The sequence below is a fragment of the Chrysemys picta genome, chromosome 2 (assembly GCF_011386835.1).
Source record: "Chrysemys picta bellii isolate R12L10 chromosome 2, ASM1138683v2, whole genome shotgun sequence".
Lineage (NCBI taxonomy): Eukaryota > Metazoa > Chordata > Testudines > Emydidae > Chrysemys > Chrysemys picta.
Window position 1 is genome coordinate 230,119,843 of NC_088792.1, and position 22,374 is coordinate 230,142,216.

At 41.2% G+C, this 22,374-nt stretch overlaps 1 protein-coding gene across 10 annotated transcripts in view; it reads right to left on the bottom strand.

The window, feature by feature from the left end:
- Positions 1–22,374, bottom strand: part of PDE7A (phosphodiesterase 7A) — a 119,109-nt gene that overhangs the window by 95,329 nt on the left and 1,406 nt on the right. The window lies entirely within an intron of this gene.

Consider the following 22,374-nt stretch of genomic DNA (forward strand, 5'->3'; position numbering starts at 1 on the left):
TACTAATTACCAGCGATGGCACGTTATTGACCTATTGACTAAAATCACTTTATCCCATCAAACCATCCCCTCCATAAACTTATCAAGCTTAATCTTAAAGCCAGAGAGATCTTTCGCCCCCACTGTTTCCCTTGGAAGGCTGTTCCAAAACTTCACCTCTCTGATGGTTAGAAACCTTCGTCTAATTTCAAGCCTAAACTTCCCGACGGCCAGTTTATATCCATTTGTTCTCGTGTCCACCCGTGTTTCGTGTATCTCTTACACCCATACATCCAATGTCATGGCAGACCATGATCTGTGAAATGGGGTAAGGTGGCTTACAAAGGTAATGTTCATGTGACTAGATCTGATGCGGTTCTTAACAGTCCTGTCAAATTTGTTGCGTTGGGTGCACTGCCAAAAAGGAGGAAGGTTGGTACCCTCTGATGTATCTTAGTTTTTCTTGGTGGCACCTGGGTTGCCTGTGATGGCAGGACAGCATCTACGGCCTCAACCGGGGTTGAGGACGGTACAGCTTGTGCTTCAGGGCTGGGGTGTAAATCCCTTGGGAGCACAGAGCGGCCTTTGAGCCTTAGTGCAGAGCACTGCCTGTTTGCTTGCCCTTTGATGGCAAAGAAGAGCTATTTAGCAAGTCCTCAATCATGGCCTGTATTATCTCAGGAAACCCAATGTTTGAAGTCATGATGCACTATGCATAGAACTTGCCATCTTGTCACAGGTGTCCATAGCCACCTGTAAGGCCACCAGTTTATCTTCCTTAGTTATGTCTCTAAGTGCCTCCCTGTAATGCAACAGCATCTTGAGGGCATCACTGTCCTAGGTCAGGAAGTCATACTTTACACTCAAGTCCCAGCATTTAACCACAAGGAACGGTAGAGAGGACAGAGGAAAAGGATTTTCCTTCCAGATGGATTGATCTATTTGGGTCCTTCTCCTTGGGGGTACTCAGGAGATTTCTCTTGTACCACTGACATGACTAAGGAGCCCAAGTTGAGGTGAATACAGAGGTACTCAAGCCCTATTGGAAGTACTTGAAACCTCTTCTCCACCCAATTTGCAATGGGCATTATGGTTGGCATCTGCCATAGCCTTAGCCAGGTCAAGCAATCCCACATTTATGGGAAGGGCACTCCTAGCTGGACCAGAGGCAGACAAGATCATCAGATACCTTGAATTTCTCTGATATGCCTGGTCGCAATTTCCAGAATCTCTGCAATCCTCCTAAGAAACTCTTGAAATGATTCAAAGTCATCAGGCTCCAGTACTGGTGTTGAGGATACCACTCCATCAAGCAGTGAAGACAAGTGCCTCTGGTGGCAATATGGGGCATTGATGATGCTCTGTCCCTGGATCCAGCTCCTCCTGGTACTCGATGTACATGGATTGGCCAGTGGCATTAATGGGGAGAGTGATTTCTCTCTCGTGCGTGGTGCAAACCAGCTTCTCGACACCAGAGACGGTGAAGCCCAGTTACCTCCAATAGCGTCAGAATGGCACACCACAGGTATGTGGCTGGCTTGCTGGGTATTGGCAAGCTAGCAGCAGCTGAGCCCTGTAGAAGTCAGCAGATCCTTCCATGGTGCCAACCACTGACTTCAGAAGAGAGGGTTCTCTACTCAAAGATGGGAAGAATGTATGCCCTTGTAATGATGAGAAGCACTAGACCTCCTCAAAGGGCAAAACCAAAATGTATGGCACTTTTAGTATTGGGGATTTTACTGTACCAGTAGGTACTTCAGTACCCTGGTTCTCCCTAGGCTCATCCTCCACAGTAGGCATCAAGCCAAGGAATGCATCACCAGACCTGGGGTTGGTGCCAGGATGGGTCAGGGTCTGTTGTGCTATAGGCTGTTCCTTCTCCCCAGCCCTCAACACAATGCAGATTCTGGGGAATTTCTCTCTGGACGTTTTATGCTGTCTTCCCTTATGGGAGGACAGCGAGTTCAGCCTGGAGTCTTTGCCTCTGTGTTTGCAGCAGCCTTCTTGATGCCAGACTTCAACACTTGGATGTTAGTGCTGGCTTTAATGTCAATATTGGGGTCAGTTTCTGTGCTGGGGCATTGGTGCCAGTCTTCTCTATGTGCTGGTCTTCGGTGTTGCTTATCTCCCCAAGGTGGTACTAGATGATGTGGGCTTGTCCATTAGCAAAACTGCAGAGTTTATCTTCTCAGGGTCTGATGAGACCTTTGTGTATTGTTCCAGAAGATGTAGCTTCAGCCTTGCATCTCACAACTTATGTGCCCCTGTGGAGAATGATTGGCACACAACGTGTATGCTGGGTATATGTGAATCTCAAACAGAAGAGATGTCTGTGTCCTATCTTTTCAGAGGAATTAATCCATTGTAGAATGGGCAAGGCTTGAAACAGAGAGGTTTCAAGTCCACCATGTGAAGTAGCCTTGTACAGCGAGGGATCTGTCAATACTCAGGCCACATAATTTGATATAGCTCAGAGATTGTGTGTTAAAAAACCTTCAGAACTCTTCTGATTCTTGAAGATTTGAGAAGGTTTGGCTAAAGTTAAGAACTAATGGAGAGTTGGACACTCACCAATTCCATCTCACTGCCAAGGGCTGTAAGGAGAGACAGAAGGAGAGTCATGACCACGCTGACCTTTATTCCTTTGCATGCATGGAAACATGATGCAGCACAAGATGCATGCATAGCCCCAATGGACACTGCTATTCAAAAAGACTCCAGTCTTGTGTGCACAAGATGCATATGCACCTACAGTGGAATCCACACAGATGCATACTCTAAGAACAACCTTAATTACAGGTACTGCCACACACTTCAGCTATGCTTTCTATTAGTTCCGTACATTCATATGAAGTAATCTTCCTCTTTTCCTGCTCCCCAAATACCCCACCGTTAGGTATTAAACATTATCATACGGAACATTAGCATGTAGTATATGTGAGAACTGTAATTTGCTGATAGCAAAATTACTTTTACTATTGAGTTTTCTTTGTCACCTCACGAACGTCAGCTGCTGAGACCCTAAAGAAGAAAAGTTTCATCTAATGCATTAACATTTTGAGATAATAAATGATGAACCATTTGTGGTTTTAGTAACATCCTGCTACAATAAAAAGAAAAATTCAAATGTAATAAAGTCAACTCTTATTTTTCTAATCAGTATTCAGATACAAACATCACTCACGTGCTTTAAATGACAGTTGTTTAGCAACCCTTCATTCTCACCTTTAAATGAAAATCCCCCCTGGCAGAAGAGCTATTAAAAACTGACAAATAAAATATTTTAGTACCAACAGTGTACTCATGCACCACATAAATGTGAGCATTTACAAAACAATAAAAAACAAATCCCTGGCAGAGAAGACACCATAGACAAAGTTAATAACATTCACAGAATGGTATAAAAGACTGTTGTAGTCCAAAGTCTACCAGGCTGGAAAGAGAGCCCTTCCTCCCTTCCCTCCGGCCCCCAAAAACCAAGAAGCTGAAACCAAGGCAATACCTTTTGTAACAAAAAAGGTGCTTAGTAACCAGGAAGCTGTCTGAATATTTAAATAAGAGTTCACATTAAGGTGGTGCAGGCCTAAGCCCAAAAACGAACACCAGGAACAGGACTACTAGTTACCTCCCAACATAGGTCAGCACAACTACACATCAATGATTTCTTTTAACAGTAGGTGGTTACCTCAAAGTGTTCAAAGTACATTTCTAGATACTGTTAATAGCTAACTAGTATATGGCTGAATATGTATTCTCCTAATTCAGAATTGCAAAGCAGAAAAACCACTTATGGGAGAAAAGAATGTGTACATGGAGGTATGCATGCTGCAGAATCAGTAAGTATTCAAGATAGGCCACCTAAATTACAAATATTAAAAATGTCTGTAATTTTTGGATTGCAAAACCTCTTTATCATTGATAGACAAGTCAGCATAATATAAAGACTTCAGAATTCCAGAGCCAACCAACCTAGTAAAAGATCCTACATTCAAGTTACAAAAAAAGCTCAAGATTTTGCAACAATCTTGTAGCCAGCAACATGTCTCAGATTTAAAGCAAAGTCAATTGGAGGATATTATTAGGCTCAACCACTGAGAATTGGAGAAAGCTAAACAATTACATTCTCCACAATATAGTTTCTACATACCTTAGCAGGTTATTCACAGTACTTGCACCACAGTATTTGAATAATTTATTTAGCACATTATTGGCACTAGATAGTTTTATTTATTGTTTTAAACAGCTCTTCCCCCACAGCAAGTTTTCTTTCAAAGGGGAAAGATTAATCAAAGGAGAACAAGTTAGCGGTCTACATTGAGCTGTAAAGCTCTAGACACAACCAGAAATACTAAAACACTGTACTGATATCCTATGTATCATTGATATTGCGGACGCTAAAAGGAAGAGAATTTTGACTAATGCTGTATTTTCATCTTTTGTTTCTGCAAACATGTCTAGACTTTGCTCCCAACTGACTGACACTCTAAACGTTTTTCTGGAGACAATGATGGGGTGGATTTTACCCTCTTCCAAAATGTCGTATTCTGGCATATGTCCTGTGTAGCTATAGTCATCAGGGGTCCTTCATTACTTTTCAGAGTCAATAAGACACAGAAAAGCAGTAGGGAAGGGGGCTTTTTATTCCCTAGGAAATTGATTTTTTTTAAAATTTATAAACTATTTCTAAATACAATAGTCACGAAATTGTGCATACAAACTAAAATCTTCAGATATGATACCAAGCTTAGTAACCAAATGTATACAATAAAGTGCACACTTCATAAAAAATTATTCAAATTTACCACAACCTATCATAAGTATACTACAAACGTTTAATACCATATTTAATACCCTTTAAAAAAATACTAGCATTGTACAAAAACAAAATCACAATTGTATCCAGTGTCTAGACATAAGAAATATCACAGCCTGAGAATGTGTTACATTTTTAATCCACAACACATGGTGGATGAGATCTCCGACAAGTTTTCTGCCAAAACAAAAAACAACCAAAACACAAAACAAAAACACAAGAGTGGGTTGATGAGCTTACTGCAAAGTTATTCAACGTTAAGACAAGCAAATAAAGAATCAGAAAAAAATTAAACGATGTAATAGATATGAGAGTATGAAAAACTTAAGATATCACTCAACTAAAGCAAAAATAAAGGTGCAATTACAACGTGGTGGAGGGCTTATAGAAAAATACTGACATACAACAGACTTTGTGCACAAGAAAAGCAAAAGAAGCCTTCAAAAAACTAAAACAGCAAATGCACTGTTATCAGAAAAGCAGCAGCAATGTGTTAGTTAAATATACACTGTTTACCACAGACCCAGAACGAACACCAATCTTACCCTGTGGATTCCTTTCAATGGCATGATCCTGACCCTATTTAAATATAATTATTTATTTAATCAGTGCAAAGTAATGCACATTGGAAAACATAATCCCAACTATACATATAAAATGATGAGGTCTAAATTGGCTGTTACCACTCAAGAAAGATCTTGGAGTCATCGTGGATAGTTCTCTAAAAACATCCACTCAATGTGCAGCAGCAGTAGTCAAAAAAAGCTAAAAGAATGTTGGGAATTATTAGGAAAGAGATAGGTGGTAAGATGGAAAATATCAGATTGCTTCTATATAAATCCCATGGTACCCCCACCTCTTGAATACTGTGTGCAGATGTAGTCGCCCCATGTAAAAAAAAAAGATATACTGGAATGGAGGTGGTTTGAGCACCTGATAAAGGATACCCCTGGGGAGGCTTCCTTTGGAACTCTACCAGGCATATCCCACTGGGAGGAGGCCTCAAGGCTGACCTAGTAGAAGCTGTAGGTATATCTCCCAGGTAGCCTGGGAATGTTTGGGAATCCCCCAGGAGGAGCTGGAATCTGTTGCAGAGGAAATGGAGGTCTGGTTCTCCCAACTCTCCATGCTGCTGCTGAGACCCTCACCAGCGGCATAAAGGAAAGAAGCAAGAAGAATTGGAAAAGGTACAGAAAAGAGCAACAGAAATGATTAGGGGTATGAAACAGCTTCCGTATGAAGAGAGATTAATAAGACTAGGACTTTTCAGATTGGAAAAGATACAACTAATGGAGGGATATGACAGAAGTCTATAAAATCATGACTGGTGTGGAGAAAGTGTTATTTACTCTTTCATAACACAAGAACTATGTGTGAAAAAGTATTTTTTCACACAACGCACATTCAACCTGTGGAACTCTTTGCCAGAGGATGTTGTGAAGGCCAAGACTATAACAGGGTTCAAAAAAGAACTAGATACGTTCATGGAGGATAGGTCCATCAATGGCTATTAGCCAGGATTGGAAGGGATGCAAAACCATGCTCTGAAGTGTCCCTAGCCTCTGCTTGCCAGAAGTGGAAATGGATCACTTGATGATTACCTGTTCTGTTCATTCCCTCTGGGGCACCTGGCATTGGCCACTGTTGGAAGATAGGATACTGGGCTAGATGGACCACTGGTCTGACTCGGTATGGCCGTTCTTATGAGTGACATCTCAAGTGGGTGGTATTTGTCTGTGGACCAACCTAGGAAGAGTACCACTAATTTTTCCTTTTTATATCTAATCTATTCCATGGTCTTCCAAAGAATGCCCAACAGAAAATGTAATTTAAACACCCTTTAGCTTCCACTTCAGTTTAAACATTATAAGTCCAACAGTGTAACAACCTTATAGCAAAGAACATACATGTTTGGAGACATTCAGCAACTCTACAACAGGATAACTTCTATAGCATCACAATCAATTAGGGCTCTAATCAAAATGCCATTACTGTTTCTTGTGGGGAAAAAAAATCTTCGTGAAGTAAAGAAATTGGAGTTTTCTGTTACATATTCTTAATATCTCACTGAAACCTATACTATAAACAAGCTGTAACTGGAAACAATTGGCAAGGAACATTGCAAGAGAAAAAAATTCTGAGTTAAGGTGGCACCCTGTTTATGGCTCAAAATTAACAGATGTATCTGCCCAGTATAATTTTTTTTTAATGTATGTGACCTGCAGAGTAACAAATTCAGTTGTGCTGGTATTTTCTGTCTCAGCTACCCCAACTTTCCTACATACCATAGTCCACTCATGCCCCTCCATCCCTACACGTTCCAACTCTCCTGTGCTGATTCCCACCCCCACCCAAAGCAGTTTTCCACACCTCACTCCTACATTGCTCAGTTGTGCTCACGATTTTGACAAGTTACATTTTGCAGCTCACAGAATACAAAGAATAAAAGAAATCAGTAAAGTGGAGTTACATAACAGACAATCAAGGAAGCAGGAAGGGTGGGAAGGTGCATAAGAATAAAAAAGTTAAGAAAATTTAAAAGAGGCATAGGGTAGAAACAGAACATGAACATGTGACTGCTCTGGTCTGAAATACAAGTTGTTTTTTCAAAACAAAAGAAAAAAGTTAGTTCATACATTACTGCTCCTTCTGGGGGAAAAATAAATGATTGGAAAGATAAGCAGTGGTAACCACAGCGAGAGAATGAGAAAGAAGAGCAAGAAGAGATGATCACAGCCTGAACACCATTTATGTAGGGGAAGAAGCAGCATACCATTCCACTGGAAAACATCATTGTGAAGAAGGAACAAAACCTGGTTGTCAGGGGTTCTCAAACTGATACTGAATTGTGATTTTTACCTAAGTTTAAGGAGCTGACGGATTTTTCAGTAACATATGACCAAACACTCATTTTAGAATTCTGATATTTATTTAACCCAGGGGTCGGCAACGTTTGGCATGCGGCTCGCCAGGGTAAGCACCCTGGCGGGCCGGGCCAGTTTATTTACCTGCTGACGCGGCAGGTTCGGCCGATCGCAGCCCCTACTGGCCGCGGTTCGCCGTCCCAGGCCAATGGGGGCGGCGGGAAGCTGCAGCCAGCACGAAGCCGCGGCCAGCACATCGCTCGCCCACACTGCTTCCCGCTGCCCCCATTGGCCTGGGACGGTGAACCGCGGCCACTGGAGGCCGCGATCGGCCGAACCTGCCGCGTCAGCAGGTAAATAAACTGGCCCAGCCCGCCAGGGTGCTTACCCTGGCGAGCCGCGTGCCAAACGTTGCCGACTCCTGATTTAACCTTTGAAATCATTTAGAGAAAATTAATAAAGAGCTGGAGCTCTCCACAAACACTATCCGAGCACAGTGACATTTTGCACCAAAGATAGGACAAGAAACAGAATGTTTGTGTTGGCCTTTTACTTCTTCATACCATATTACATACAAAGACTATGTTAAAAGAATGTTATGGCTGTAAATTCAAATACTCAGAAGTTGCGAAGCGTCAGAATTAAGGTTGCCCATGCAACCTTAATTCAGCCTCCTTGTGTGCTTGCATTTTAAGCCAGAACTAAGAAATTTGGCATTATGACCGTTTTTAATTACATGTAAAAAAAAAAAAGTGTGTGATCAAGACCTCTGCTTTATTCATTGTATAGGCAAATGAACACAGACATCTTGGCTCAAACTAGTTTTGTTAAGATGAAAATAAATTTGAATCAAGGTCCCCATCATTAAAAAAACTACACAAGCTCCCTTCATGTGTAAGCTTTTAGCTTGAGCACTGGTGATCTCAAATTGTCATAATACTGCAAGAGAGTGAGAATCAAGGTTGTTAGAGCCCAAACAACTTAGCCCTCTGTAAGCTAAAACCCACACTTCAAATGCACCTGGAAAACTGAAAAGCAAGTTCAGATCACGTACAGAGCAGAATTCATTACAATAATCTATTCTGATATGACAAAGGTGTGAATAACAGTAGTGATCATAATAAATCATATAATACCGAGCTCTCATGGCCCTTTTTCCATCAGTAGATTTCAAAGCACTTCTTTTATGTATTTATGCTAACAACACCCGTGAGGTAGGCAAGTAGGCAAGTATTGTCCATTTTATAGATGGGGAACTGAGGCACAGACAGTCTTTGCCTCTCTACACTGGCACTTTTGTTGGTCAGGGGTGTGAAAAAAAAACAAACACCCTCAACCGACAAGAGCACTGGTGTAGACAGCACTATGTCAACAGAAGATGTTCTCCCAACGCTATAGCTACTGCCGCTCATTAGGGGTGGTTTAATTATGTCAGTGAGAAAGCTCTCTTCTGCTGGCATAGAGTGGTTACATGGGAGACCTTACAGCAGCAGCAGTAGAGCTGTGCCGCTGTAAGGTCTGTAGTGTATACATAGCCTAAGTGATTTGCCCAAGGTTACACAGAAATCTGGGGCAGGGAAAGGAATTGAACCTTATCATCCAAGCCCTAGGCTAGTGTCCTAACCACGGGACCATCTTTCCTCACTCTCATCTAGAAAGAAAGTTATAACCTTATTGTTAAAACACAGATGAGGAAAAAATAGCTGTTATGTGGACTTCCTGTGCATCTCAGGATCCAAGGTGGCCCAACACACAAACCTAAGTACACTTTGTACTCCTGGGGAAATTCTCTGCCAAAAAATTAAAAATTCTGCAAAATTATATATTATGTCAAAATAACACTATATAATCATGTCAATTTCAATTATTTTTGGAATTTATTTCAAAATACCTATCAACAAGTATGTCTGTAACAATACAGACAACAAAAAAGATTCAGGAAAATGTTTTTAGACAAATACATTCCTTACTAGGCATATTAATACAGAACTTTGAGTAATAATACATTTAAACTATCTACTAGAAAGTAGATAAGGAAGTGTTGTTTACTACTTCTCATAACACAAGAACTAGGGGTTATCAAATGAAATTAATAGGCAGCAGGTTTAAAACAAAAAAAGAAAGTATTTCTTCACACAACACACAGTCAATCTGTGGAACTCCTTGCCAGAGGATGTTGTGAAGGCCAAGACCATAACAGGGTTCAAAAAAGAACTAGATAAATTCATGGAGGATAGGTCCATCAATGGCTATTAGCCAAGATGGGCAGGAATGGTGTCCCTACCTTCTGTTTGCCAGAAGCTGGGAATGAGCAAAAGGGGATGGATCACTTGATGACTACCTGATCTGTTCATTCCCTCTGGGGCATCTGGCACTATTCACTGTCGGAAGATGGACCTTTGGTCTGGGCTAGATGAACCTTTGGTCTGACCCAGTAGGGCCATTCTTATGTAAACTACAATACAGAAACATATTTCCTGCACCCCTCAGAAGCAGTGCAGAAGCTTGGAGGAGTCAGGGGTAACAGAGGAGCTGACGGAAAGGGAAGTAATTGCTCGGAAGGAGCCTGGTAATGAACCTGGAGGGTTGTTGGGTGTGTGTGTGGGAGAAGTATGGAACAGGATTTTTTTGGGAGGGTGGGGGGGCGGAGGGGAGGAGAGGGAGACACATGACTGTTAGGGATTTGGAAAGCCTCCCCCATGCAGACCTTGGCTGACCCCTAGCCTCTTCTATTCAGTCAGGCACATCTACCCCTGTCCCCGCATCCCCCCTCCCTCTATCCCCATGCACCTTCCTTCCCCATCCTCATGTGTCCCTGTAACCCCAGTGATCCCCTGCCCCCATGCACCTCCGCCCCCATTGTCCCTGCACCCACACTCTGCCATCCCCTGTCCCCATGTGGCTCTGCACCCCCATTCAGCCCCCGCGCACTAGCCTTTTTGAATCCCAGTCTGTGACACTCCCCAGCAACCCAGTGCACCCCACTCTATCTGTCCCCACCATATCCAGTGCCGCCTCACCTGGCCGGACACGTGGGCAGGGCGCTGTGAGGAATGCAGCCTCTTGTCCTCCCTATCAGCTGCTGACTGCTATGACCAGTGAGCCAGCTGCCCTCTGTTCTGGCACCATAGCAGCCCCTGGTGAACAAAAGGCGTAACTGCAGTGCCTTTCTGGCAGAATGTATTCTCTGCAGAGAAAAAAAAATCTGCAGGAGATGTGAATTCTGCACATGCACAGGTAACAGAATTCCCCCAAGAGTAACTTTGCTAGTATCTCCTTCAGTTCAGGAAACATATAAAATTGACTACTTCCACTGGTGCTTCCCTTGCACTCCTAATCCAACCGATAACCTGTTTTATCTGGACCGAGCTTCAGTCAGCTTACTCGTCCAAACTGCTGTCTCTGTTCAGGAAAACTGATGCACTGTCTAGGCTAGTGGTGGACAACCTGCGGCACGTCAAGGTAATCCACTGGCAGGCCGCAAGACAGTTTGTTTACATTGACTGTCCTCAGGCACAGCTGCCCGCAGCTCCCAGTGGCCACGGTTCACCGTTCCCGGCTACTGGGAGCTGTGGGCGGCTGTGCCTGTGGACAATCAATGTAAACAAACTGTCTCGCAGGCCGCCAGCAGACTGGCCTGACGGGCCACATGCGGCCTGTGGGCTGCAGGTTGCCCACCACTGGTCTAGGCCCAGTGAAAAATGATACTGTCAATCATCACACTGAAAGTGGTGTAGCTTAAGCCACAAGGTCTTACCTCCCCAATGGCTCTGTAACACAAGTTGAACAGGAGTGCCAGTCCAGAACTCTGCAGTATTCTACAGTACTGCACTCTTGCTATAAATGAAAAATTGATCAAAACTACCCTCTAGATCTGTGCTGACAAGCAAGACCCAAGCCACCTAAGGAAAACTGTCTGTCATTACAAGGGCTCGTAGATGTCAACAATACCCCAGAGTTCGCAGTTTCAAAGACTAGGAATGCAGAACAATCAGCATAGATACTAGATTTTTGTCTACACTAGAAAGAGATAAACTAGTGTGATCACGACTCTATTCATACCATAATCAGGCATGGAACTCTACCAACGTTGTTCCAGGAAATCTAAGGTGTCTTGAGATTGTGAAAGTTGCTTTGCTGCAAACCTCTCATCCATCCCAAAAATGGAGTTAAGACAAGGTAACAGTTAACAAGGTTCCTACACAAGGGCTTAATTTTAAAAGATGCTAACATCATGCCCTCTGAAATGTTGATAATCTCATCCATCAGCACAGTGCAGTGACCTAAAAACAAAGGAAACAATAGTTTGCACATGACAAGCTTGAAATCTCTACCCTCATGACTTCAATCCTAACAATACGATCTAGAATATATCAAGCTGCATGCCTAAAGCCAGAAACAACTAGAAACAGTACCACTATCATGAAAATCACAGTCCTTTCCCAGACTGCAAACACAATAAGTATACACTAAGTAAAAAACTTTTGTAATCTAATAATTGCAAAATGAGTAAAGTTATTCTGCATATTAAATATAGGGGAATTTCTTGAGAAGTAATTTGTTTATATCTAACCATGCTTCTTATTGTGCTCTATTCTGAAGAAAGACTAAATTATTCCCAAAGCTTCTTGGGAAGGAGACTGCATACACATGAGCTTCTTCTACAGGAACAGCGTCACCACCCAACTTCCCGTCTGTAAGAGCCTACCGTAACCAATCTGGTTTCTTTCCTCTTAGTGTTGGAGCAGATTCTTTGTGTTCTTCTCCGTCCTTGATATTAAGTGGGGTATGAATTTTTTACTCTTTGCAATTAGGTTTCAGCTTTTGGTAGTGGAGTTCCCCCAGCTTGGTCTGCAGCAAAGGAATTCTGTTGGTAAAGAGGAAGCTTTCTCCATCCCCCCCCCACAAATCATTTTTGGTGGGAAAAGGAGTAGCAATATTATTCTGTGGACTACATGGCCATCTTTCTGAATATAACAGGTACTTACTTATCTGGAGCTTAGCCAGGGAGAACCTATTTCAGGCTGTGGCCCCTGTAAACTTCCTCTTTGGATAATTAATGAGTCAGGTAAAAGACTCTTCCTCTTCATTAGTACAAACAGGGACCTGGGTCTGATTAGTTATATCATCCTCTCCCTGACCTCATTCCCATAAGCTAGATTGCCATATGTACAATGGTAGTTGCGTATGTGTCTCACTCTCAGAAGAGGGGGAGGGTCAGTCTTGGAGTCATTCTAAGATTGCAGGAGAGACATCAATATGCTCTTGAAAAAGGAAGCAGCAACCACAGAAGCAATTTTTGGACCGGATATGAACCAAAATGTTTGTCTGCAAGTTTCCTGCAGTTAAAGTCTACTACATTTTATAATGCAATTAAGTATCAGATGGGAATCATGTCTCTGATATGATAACTACAATACTTTTGTAATTAACTTTTTGATATCAAACATTGTCTTTGTCCTTGATCTACACTTATAGTTAACCCATGTTCAGTACCATTACATCTGCACTCATTGTTGAGAATGGGAAACTTGTAGTCTACGCAAGGCTTGAGTGAATTGTGCAAGATCTTACAGGAAGCCTACATCAGAGCCCGGAAATGGAACCCAAACTTCTCAAATTCCAGTCCAGAATTATGCACAAAAATCCTTATAGCTGAATTTAGAAGTGTAGTTTATTTCATTAGTCTGAGAATGTGAAGTTTTCAGCATTGTTCTGCTTATGCCAGTAATACCTGCAATGTAAGCAAGCACCCAAGGTAACTCAACAAACCTCCATGCCAAACAGTATTCAACATTTCATAAGAACATAAACGTAAGAACATAAGATTGGTCTGACTCGGTACGGCCATAGGTCCATCTAGCCCAGTATCCTGTCTACCCACGGTGGCCAATGCCAGGTGCCCTAGAGGGAGCGGACCAACAGGCAATGATCAAGTGATCTCTCTCCTGCCATCCATCTCCATCCTCTGACAAACAGAGGCTAGGGACACCATTCCTTACCCATCCTGGCTAATAGCCATTAATGGACTTAACCACCATGAATTTATCCAGTTCTCTTTTAAACGCTGTTATAGTCCTATCCTTTACAACCTCCTCAGGTAAGGAGTTCCACAAGTTGACTGTGCACTGCGTGAAGAAGAACTTCCTTATATTTGTTTTAAACCTGCTGCCTATTAATTTCATTTGGTGATCCCTAGTTCTTGTATTATGGGAATAAGTAAACAACTTTTCCTTATCCACTTTCTCCACATCACTCGTGATTTTATATACCTCTATCATATCCCCCCTTAGTCTCCCCTCTTTTCCAAGCTGAAGAGTCCTAGCCTCTAATCTCTCCTCATATGAAACCCGTTCCAAACCCCTAATCATTTTAGTTGCCCTTTTCTAGTGCCAGTATATCTTTTTTTAGATGAGGAGACCACATCTGTACGCAGTATTCGATATGTGGGCATACCATCGATTTATATAAGGGCAATAATATATTCTCAGTCTTATTCTCTATCCCCTTTTTAATGATCCTTAACATCCTGTTTGCTTTTTTGACCGCCTCTGCACACTGTGCGGACATCTTCAGAGAACTATCCACAATGACTCCAAGATCTTTTTCCTGACTTCTTGTAGCTAAATTAGCCCCCATCATATTGTATGTATAATTGGGGTTATTTTTTCCCAGTGTGCATTACTTTACATTTATCCGCATTAAATTTCATTTGCCATTTTGTTGCCCAATCACTTAGTTTTGTGAGATCTTTTTGAAGTTCATCACAGTCTGCTTTGGTCTTAACTATCTTGAGCAATTTAGTATCAAAAAACAAAAGCTAAATCCTTAAAGCCCTTAATCTCTCTGTGACTCAAACCTCATCTGTAAAATAAGGATTGTGATGTTGCACTCCATATGTTTTATGGAAATATGTTTATAAGTGTGAATATGATGTAACTGGAATATGCTTTGTGCAAAAGGTCTCTTGTAAGGTATCATTACAAAGCTTATAATCTACTGAGTGTGTTCATCCTATTCATATGAATGTATCATTCTTATATCTGAAGCTAGAAATATGAAGTATTACTCTGAAGTCCTATTGTAATTATGCAAAGTGTGGGCCATTAATGGTGGTTTAGAATCTTGATGACTCCCATTGACCAGGACAATTGTTTGTAAATGGCTCTTTACTTGTAAGCTTTCCTGTGTTCACGTGAGTCAGGCCGGAAAGATTGGAGGCTTGGGATCTCACAGGACATGTGACCATGTTACCTGGTACTGGAATTCATCTTAAACCTGGTGCTTTGTCATTTAGAAGGAGGGGTGGGGACCCAGAGAGACAAAAGATTCCCACCTTATGCCAAAGCTATAAAGGGGGTGGAACAGAACAAAGGGGTCTGCAGTCATGAGAAAACCCCTGGTTACCACCTGAGCTGGAACTAACAAGAACCGTACCAGGGAAAGTATTGGGCCCAGACTAAAAAGTCTAGTCTGAAAGAAGCTTACTGGAACATCTCTGAGGGTGAGATTTACCTATAGTCAGTTTCATAAATGTATTAGGCTTAGACTTGCCTGTTTTGTTTTTGTTTTGCTTGGTAATTTACTTTGTTCTGTTATTACTTGAAACCACTTAAATCCTACTTTTTATACTTAAAATCACGTTTATTAGTAAACCCAGAGTAAGTGATTAATACGTGGGGGAGCAAACAGCTGTGCATATCTATGAGTGTTCTAGAGGGTGGACAATTTAGGAGTTTACCCTGTATAAGCTTTATACAGAGTAAAACTGATGTATTTGGGGTTTGGATCCCATTGGGAGCTGGGTGTCTGGGTGCTGGAGATAGGTGACTTGCTGAGCAGTTTCTTGTTAAAGTCTGCAGCTTTGGGAGCATGGACCAGACCTGGGTCTGCGTTGCAGCAGACTAGCGTGTCTGGCTCAACAAGGCAGGGTTCTGGAGTCCCAAGCTGGCAGTGGAAAACGGGCTCAGAGGTAATTACAGCATGTCAGGTGACAGCCTCAAGGGGGTCTCTGTGACCAAACCCGTCACAGGGATAATGCTCTCCTACCTCACAGGAGGTCGAGAAGATAAATTCATTAATGTCTGAGATGCTCAGATACTGATGATGATGGCCTCTACTAGTATTTAAGATTGTAATTTCATAGCATCAGAATTTACTAAGAGCTTGTGTAATACAGAACTGAGTTAAATAAGTGTCGCTCATTTATGAGCTCGAGACATTTCAAATTTTAGCTGCCACATTTGCATATGTAATGACTGGGGGGGGAAGAAGGGCAAAAGAAGACTATACAGATACAATAGATTTCATCTAGTTCAGAAGATGTTAGGAGCATTTGCCATAAAAGACATTATATATATTGCAGTGGTACCCAGGAAGCCCAGTCATGGGCCAGCATCTCATTGAGCTAGGCACTGTACAAACAAAGAAAGTCCCTGTCCAACAAAGCTTACAATTTAAATATAGGAGAAGAGACAGCATTCAGATACAGACAGATGGGGGAGCACAAGGAAACATTGAGAGAATGCTAGTCAGCACGATGGACAGTAGTGTCAGCATACCAACTTCCTAAACATTTGTCAATACCCTGATAAGCTCCCTGTGCTGGACACTTTCCAGACCACTATGAGGGGATCCATATGCTGGATCCCAGAGTCTGAACAGAATCACTTGCCCCTGGTTTGGGATCCCTACACACACATTCAGGGTGCAGATCCTCTATCTAGCACTCCATCTTAAGAGTTTAGGATATATGGCCAACTGCCCAGTACTCTGGAATCAGTGCTGAAATTGTGTTACAGTTTAACTATCTCAGGTGGTACAGGACAAGGTGAAGCATATAATACATACAGCCTCTCCACAGGACTCTCACACAGCACTGTTCTTTCTTTAATGGTGTGAGAAATACACAGATCTATACAAAAATAATAAACCCTATACACATTTAGTTTCCTCAGTGCTCTTTGGGCATTATTTGGGTTGTGGTCAGTGTCATCTGGGGTCATCCAAAGTCCTTCTGTTGTAGTGCATGGCTTGGGCTCTGAAACACAGAGAGCCTTCTCTCTAGTTGGCTTCCTCTAACCTTGGTCAATACATTCCCTTCCCCTGTCCTGCCCAAACTTCCTGTATCTCGCCCCCAAGTTTATATGCCCCTCTTCTATACCAGGCTTCTTTGTTCTGTCTTTAATAACTTTTCACTGTTCCAAACCTCCTCCCTGCAGACCAACTTAGTCAAATTGATTTCCTTGCTCAGGCACACTCCTTAACGCAACTATTGTGTTGTCAGAGTGTAGCCGTTAAAGTTGACAACTCTCCATTGTCCTTGGTCTGGGGAAAACATAGCCCTTAACAGCCCATGGTGGATTCCACATTTACACAGAGGTGTTCAGTGATACAGCAATTTTCATAGTATCAACCATAATTCATAAATTGTATGTAGGTTCCCCAAATCACCATACCACTGTCAAACTGGGGTAGTTTTTGTTTATGTTTATAGGGCATCACAGCCAAGGAGAGTTTTAAGAAGAAATCTGAAGGAAAACAATGAAGTGGCTTTGCAGATGTCTGTTGGGAGCTCCTCCCATGCCTGATGGGCAGCATGGGAGAACAAACTAAGGTGCCTTTTTGAGACACTTTTAAATGTCATCTAATTCCTTCAATAGACTAAGCATTTTATTTGTACTGACTTTTTGAATGTTTGTTTGTTACCCAACTTTTCATTTCTCTCAAATGTCATCTGAAAAGACTATGCTATTACTTAATAGATAAGGTTGTTTTGTTTTTCTTAAAATAAAAGGGGAGTTTTTGAAACAGTCATAAATGCTGAGTAAGAATTCAGAAAAAAATTGTGTCTAGCATAAGGAAGAGGACTGTTCAGTTTATCATCTTTTACTTACCCCAATTATAAGTACACCTCTACCCCGATATAACGTGACCCGATATAACACGAATTGGGATATAACACGGTAAAGCAGTGCTCCAGGGGGCCAGGGCTGGGCACTCCCGTGGATCAAAGCAAGTTTGATACAACGCGGTTTCACCTAGAACACGGTAAGATTTTTTGGCTCCCAAGGACAGCGTTATATCGAGGTAGAGGTGTATCACTAATTCCAGTTAATTTGAGCAATTTTGAATATTCAAGACAAATACATCAAATTGAAATGAGTTAAAAATTTTTATCATACAGACTTGTTTTAGGGTTGAAGCAGACTACTTTACAACTAAAAGTTTGTTGTTGGTTTTTTTTAAATTAAAACCAGTTTCCTTTGAAACATGGCATAAAACCTGGTATTACTATCTATACCGATGACAAAAAGGTAATGAAGACAATAGAGCAGAATTGATTTTTGGTGACTGTAGCCAAATTATACTGAAATTAATGAAGATTTTAATCTACTAGTCTAGCCACTCAGATTTTATGCAGGCAATGAGAACAATTAGGTCCATGAAACAAGTAATCATCCTCCTTACAAAGAGTAGCAAATACCACAATTTTAGGACATATGCACAAATAATTTACACTTAAAATTAGGAAATTTGAAGAATGTCATACGGCCACTTTATTATGATCATAACACACAAAGGCCCCAATCAGGATTGGTCCCCATTTTGCTTAGCACTGTAAAAAATCATATGAAGACAGTCTCTGCCTCAAAGCACTTAACTAATTTTACACTTTAAGTGGGTGCAACAAAGAGGAGGAAGAGGATATGGGGAAAGACCTGAGTAACAGTAATAAGATGAAGTCATCCCACACAAGAAACTTGGACAACTTGATGGTTCCAAATACTTCATTATTTCAATTTTTAAAATATATGGGGACAGATGAGGGGTGAGAATAATGGCATTAATAAAAGAGGAGGAGTTAATAAACATAAGGGAGGAAGAGAGAAGGATGGAGAGAGAGGAAAAAGGACAGTGGAGGTTGAAGGAGAGAAGTCAGGGCATTCAGCTAGTCAACAGATAATTACGCCCAAAATTCAAACCATAAAAGTTAGTCTGCAGACTGGCATGTGAATGTGCCTCACCCTTTGCCCTACTTCTGCAAATGGTGCTTACTGGGCAAGCTCTGGTGCTACTGGAAACTGACTTAACCCCCAGAAGTGTTATCTTTCCCAGCCCACATGGAGTTTACTGGTGTTTAGAACCCCAAGTGGGGAGTTGTGTCCCTGCAGGCAGGGGTTGGGGGGAGAAGGAAGGAGGAGGAGGCAACATTTCTAACGTCTGAATAAATAAATAAAGTGAAATAGGAGGGGGTGGGGTCCCAACGAACATGATGTACCAGGGTCCCAAATTGCTCTAGAGCAGTGTTGGGCAACCTGCGACTCATCAGGGTAATCCGCTGGTGGGCCAAGAGACAGTTGGTTTACATTGACCGTCCATAGGCACGGCCACTCGCAGCTTCCAGTGGCCGCGGTTCTCGGTTCCCAGCCAACGGGAGCTGTGGGTGGCCGTGCCTGTGTACGGTCAATGTAAACCATCTCGTGGCCCACCATCAGATTACCCTGACAGGCCGCAGGTTGTCCACCATTGCTGTAGAGGGGCCTGCCTGGAAAGGATTCCCCCTCATCAAGTCACAACAGAGGGGTGGCTGCACCAAACTGAAAAGGTGATCCTTGCCTAGGCACCCTGTGTGCATTGGTTGATCCAGGGTTGATTTCTGTTGGCGCGACTGCACTCATTGACCCTAGTTAAAGCCACCCCTGCTATTCAGGCAAGAGACTCATTCTATATTTGCACAGGGCATACATAGCATCACAGGGCATTGAAGTTGGAGACTTTGGCAGCTACCGCAATGAGAATATTTTTAGATTTATTTGTAATCTCTACTCCTTAAAGGTGCCAACTCTATTAGTGACAAAGCAGTTATTACTAAGATTATAGAAAAAGCGGTTGATGGAAGAATTACAATGAAAAAAGTAATTTTTCATACAAACAAGAAATTTGCTTTCCTTAAACTGCATGCATAATGGATACAATCAATATTATACCAAACAATGACCTACTTTGTTTCCTTACAGCTATTCTCTTTATGTTTAATTCCACATAATTCTTAATTTGTGTATTCCTTTAATCCCACTACCAACACTATTCCCACACACACAAAAACAATGCATTGCTATTAGGGCTGTCGATTACTCGCAGTTAACACATGCAATTGACTCAAAAAATTAATTGCAATTAATCGCACTGTTTCAAATATATCTATTTCAATTACAACACAGAATACAAAGAGTACAGTGCTCACTTTGTTGATTACAAATATTTGCACTGTAAAAAACAAAAGAAATAGTATTTTTCAATTCACCCAATACCAGTACTGTAGTGCAATCTCTTTATCTTGAAAGTTGAATGTACAAATGTAGAATTATGTACAAAAAAAATCTGCATTCAAAAATAAAACGTAAAAGTTTAGAGCCAGTAAGTCCTCTCAGTCCTACTTCTTGTTCAGTCAATCGCTCAGACAAACAAGTTTGTTTACATTTCCAGAAGATAATGCTGCCTGCTTCTTGTTTACAATGTCACCTGAAAGTGAGAGTGTTTGCATGGCACTGTTGTAGCCCACGTCACAAAATATTTACATGCCAGATGCACTAAAGATTCATATGTCCCTTAATGCTTCAATCATCATTCCAGAGGACATGCATCCATGCTGATGATGGGTTCTGCTCAATAACAATCCAAAGCAGTGCGGACTGCTGCATGTTCATTTTCATTATCTGAGTCAGATGCCACCAGCAAAAGATTGATCTTTTTGGTGGTTTGGGTTCTGTGATTTCCGCATTGACGTGTTGCTCTTTTAAGACTTCTGAAAGCATGCTCCACACCTCATTCCTCTCAGATTTTGGAAGGCACTTCAGATCCTTAAACCTTGGGTCGAGGTTTATCTTTAGAAATTTCACATTGGTATCTTCTCTGCATTTTGTCAAATTTGCAGTGAAAGTGTTCTTAAAACGAACAACACGTGCTGGGTCATCATCCAAGACAGCTATAACAGGAAATATATGGCAGAATGCAGGTAAAACAGAGCAGGAGACATACAATTCTCCCCCAAGGAGTTCAGTCACAAATTTAATTAATGCACTATTTTTTTAAACAAGCGTCATCAGCATGGAAGTATGTCCTCTGGAATGATGGCCGAAGTAAGGAGAGGCATATGAATCTTTCGCACATTTGGCATGTAAATATCATGCGACACCAGCTACAACAATGCCATGTGAATGCCTGTTCTCACTTTCAGGTGACATTGTAAACAAGAAGCAGGTAGCATTATCTTCTGTAAATGTAAACAAACTTGTATGTCTGAGCGATTGACTGAACAAGAAGTAGATTGAGTGGACTTACTGGCTCTAAACTTTTACGTTGTATTATTTTTGAATGCAGATTTTTTTGTACATAATTCTACATTTGTACATTCAACTTTCATGATAAAGAGATTGCACTACAGTACTTGTATTAGGTGAACTGAAAAATACTATTTCTTTTGTTTTTTACAGTGCAAATATTTGTAATAAAAATAAAAATAAAGTGAGCACTGTACACTTAGTATTCTGTGTTGTAATTGAAATCAATATATTTGAAAATGTAGAAAACATCCAAAATCATTTAAATAAATGGTATTCTATTATTGTTTAATCGTGATTATTTTTTTTAAATCGCTTGACAGCCCGAATTGCTATTAAACAAAAAGAGACCAGCAACCCTACTCTCCAAAAGCACTTGCACAAACTAGAGCTGTCTTGGTAAGGGATAGGAAAGCAGTTTTCTTTTAATATATGAAAACATGCAAACAAGTGACAGTGTTTTAAGGGGGGGGGGGGAAGGGAAGAGTTAACTAAACACAACTCAAACATATTTACCTTTTCTATTATAATTCCACCTCTGAAGTCTGAATAAAGTCCCTTTGAAAATGCAAAGGTCTGTTTATCACAATTTGCAGGAAAACTTCACCAGCATATTGATAGAAACAAAAAGATCAGTAGAAAGGAAAACCTATTTTCTCATATCACCTGTATTGAATGTTTTTATAAACAGATCCTCTTCAAAATTTTGTTTTTTAACTCTGATTGTTATTCATCTTGTGAATCCTTAATATGCACAGGGAAGATGCCATGAGAATTAAAAAGCCAAAGATGGTCTTACTGCAACTAGACCTCTAAGGCTTGAATCTTACAGAAAAAAAGGAGAAATGCTTACCATTACAGCAATGTTTTACTCTGAACATACACTGCTCAATATAATACTGCCAAAAAAAAAAAAAATGTAAACCTCGCCAAAAACTTTTGGCTTTTTGAGGAAAGGAAAACTTAAGAACTGTTCAAACCTACTTTGAAAATAACTAAAGAAAGCAAAAGGCTCACTGACTCTGGAAAGCCACTTATAGAAGAATAGTATCAGGGGGTAGCCGTGTTAGTCTGTATCTACAAAAACAACAAAGAGTCTGGTGGCACCTTAAAGACTAACAGATTTATTTGGGCATAAGCTTTCGTGAGTAAAAACCTCACTTCTTCGGATGCAACCGAAGAAGTGAGGTTTTTACTCACGAAAGCTTATGCCCAAATAAATCTGTTAGTCTTTAAGGTGCCACCAGACTCTTTGTTGTTTTTATAGAAGAATGTTTTTATAAACAGATCCTCTTCAGATCAGACTTGCATCTGAAGAAGTGAGGTTCTTACCCACGAAAGCTTATGCTCCCAGTACTTCTGTTAGTCTCAAAGG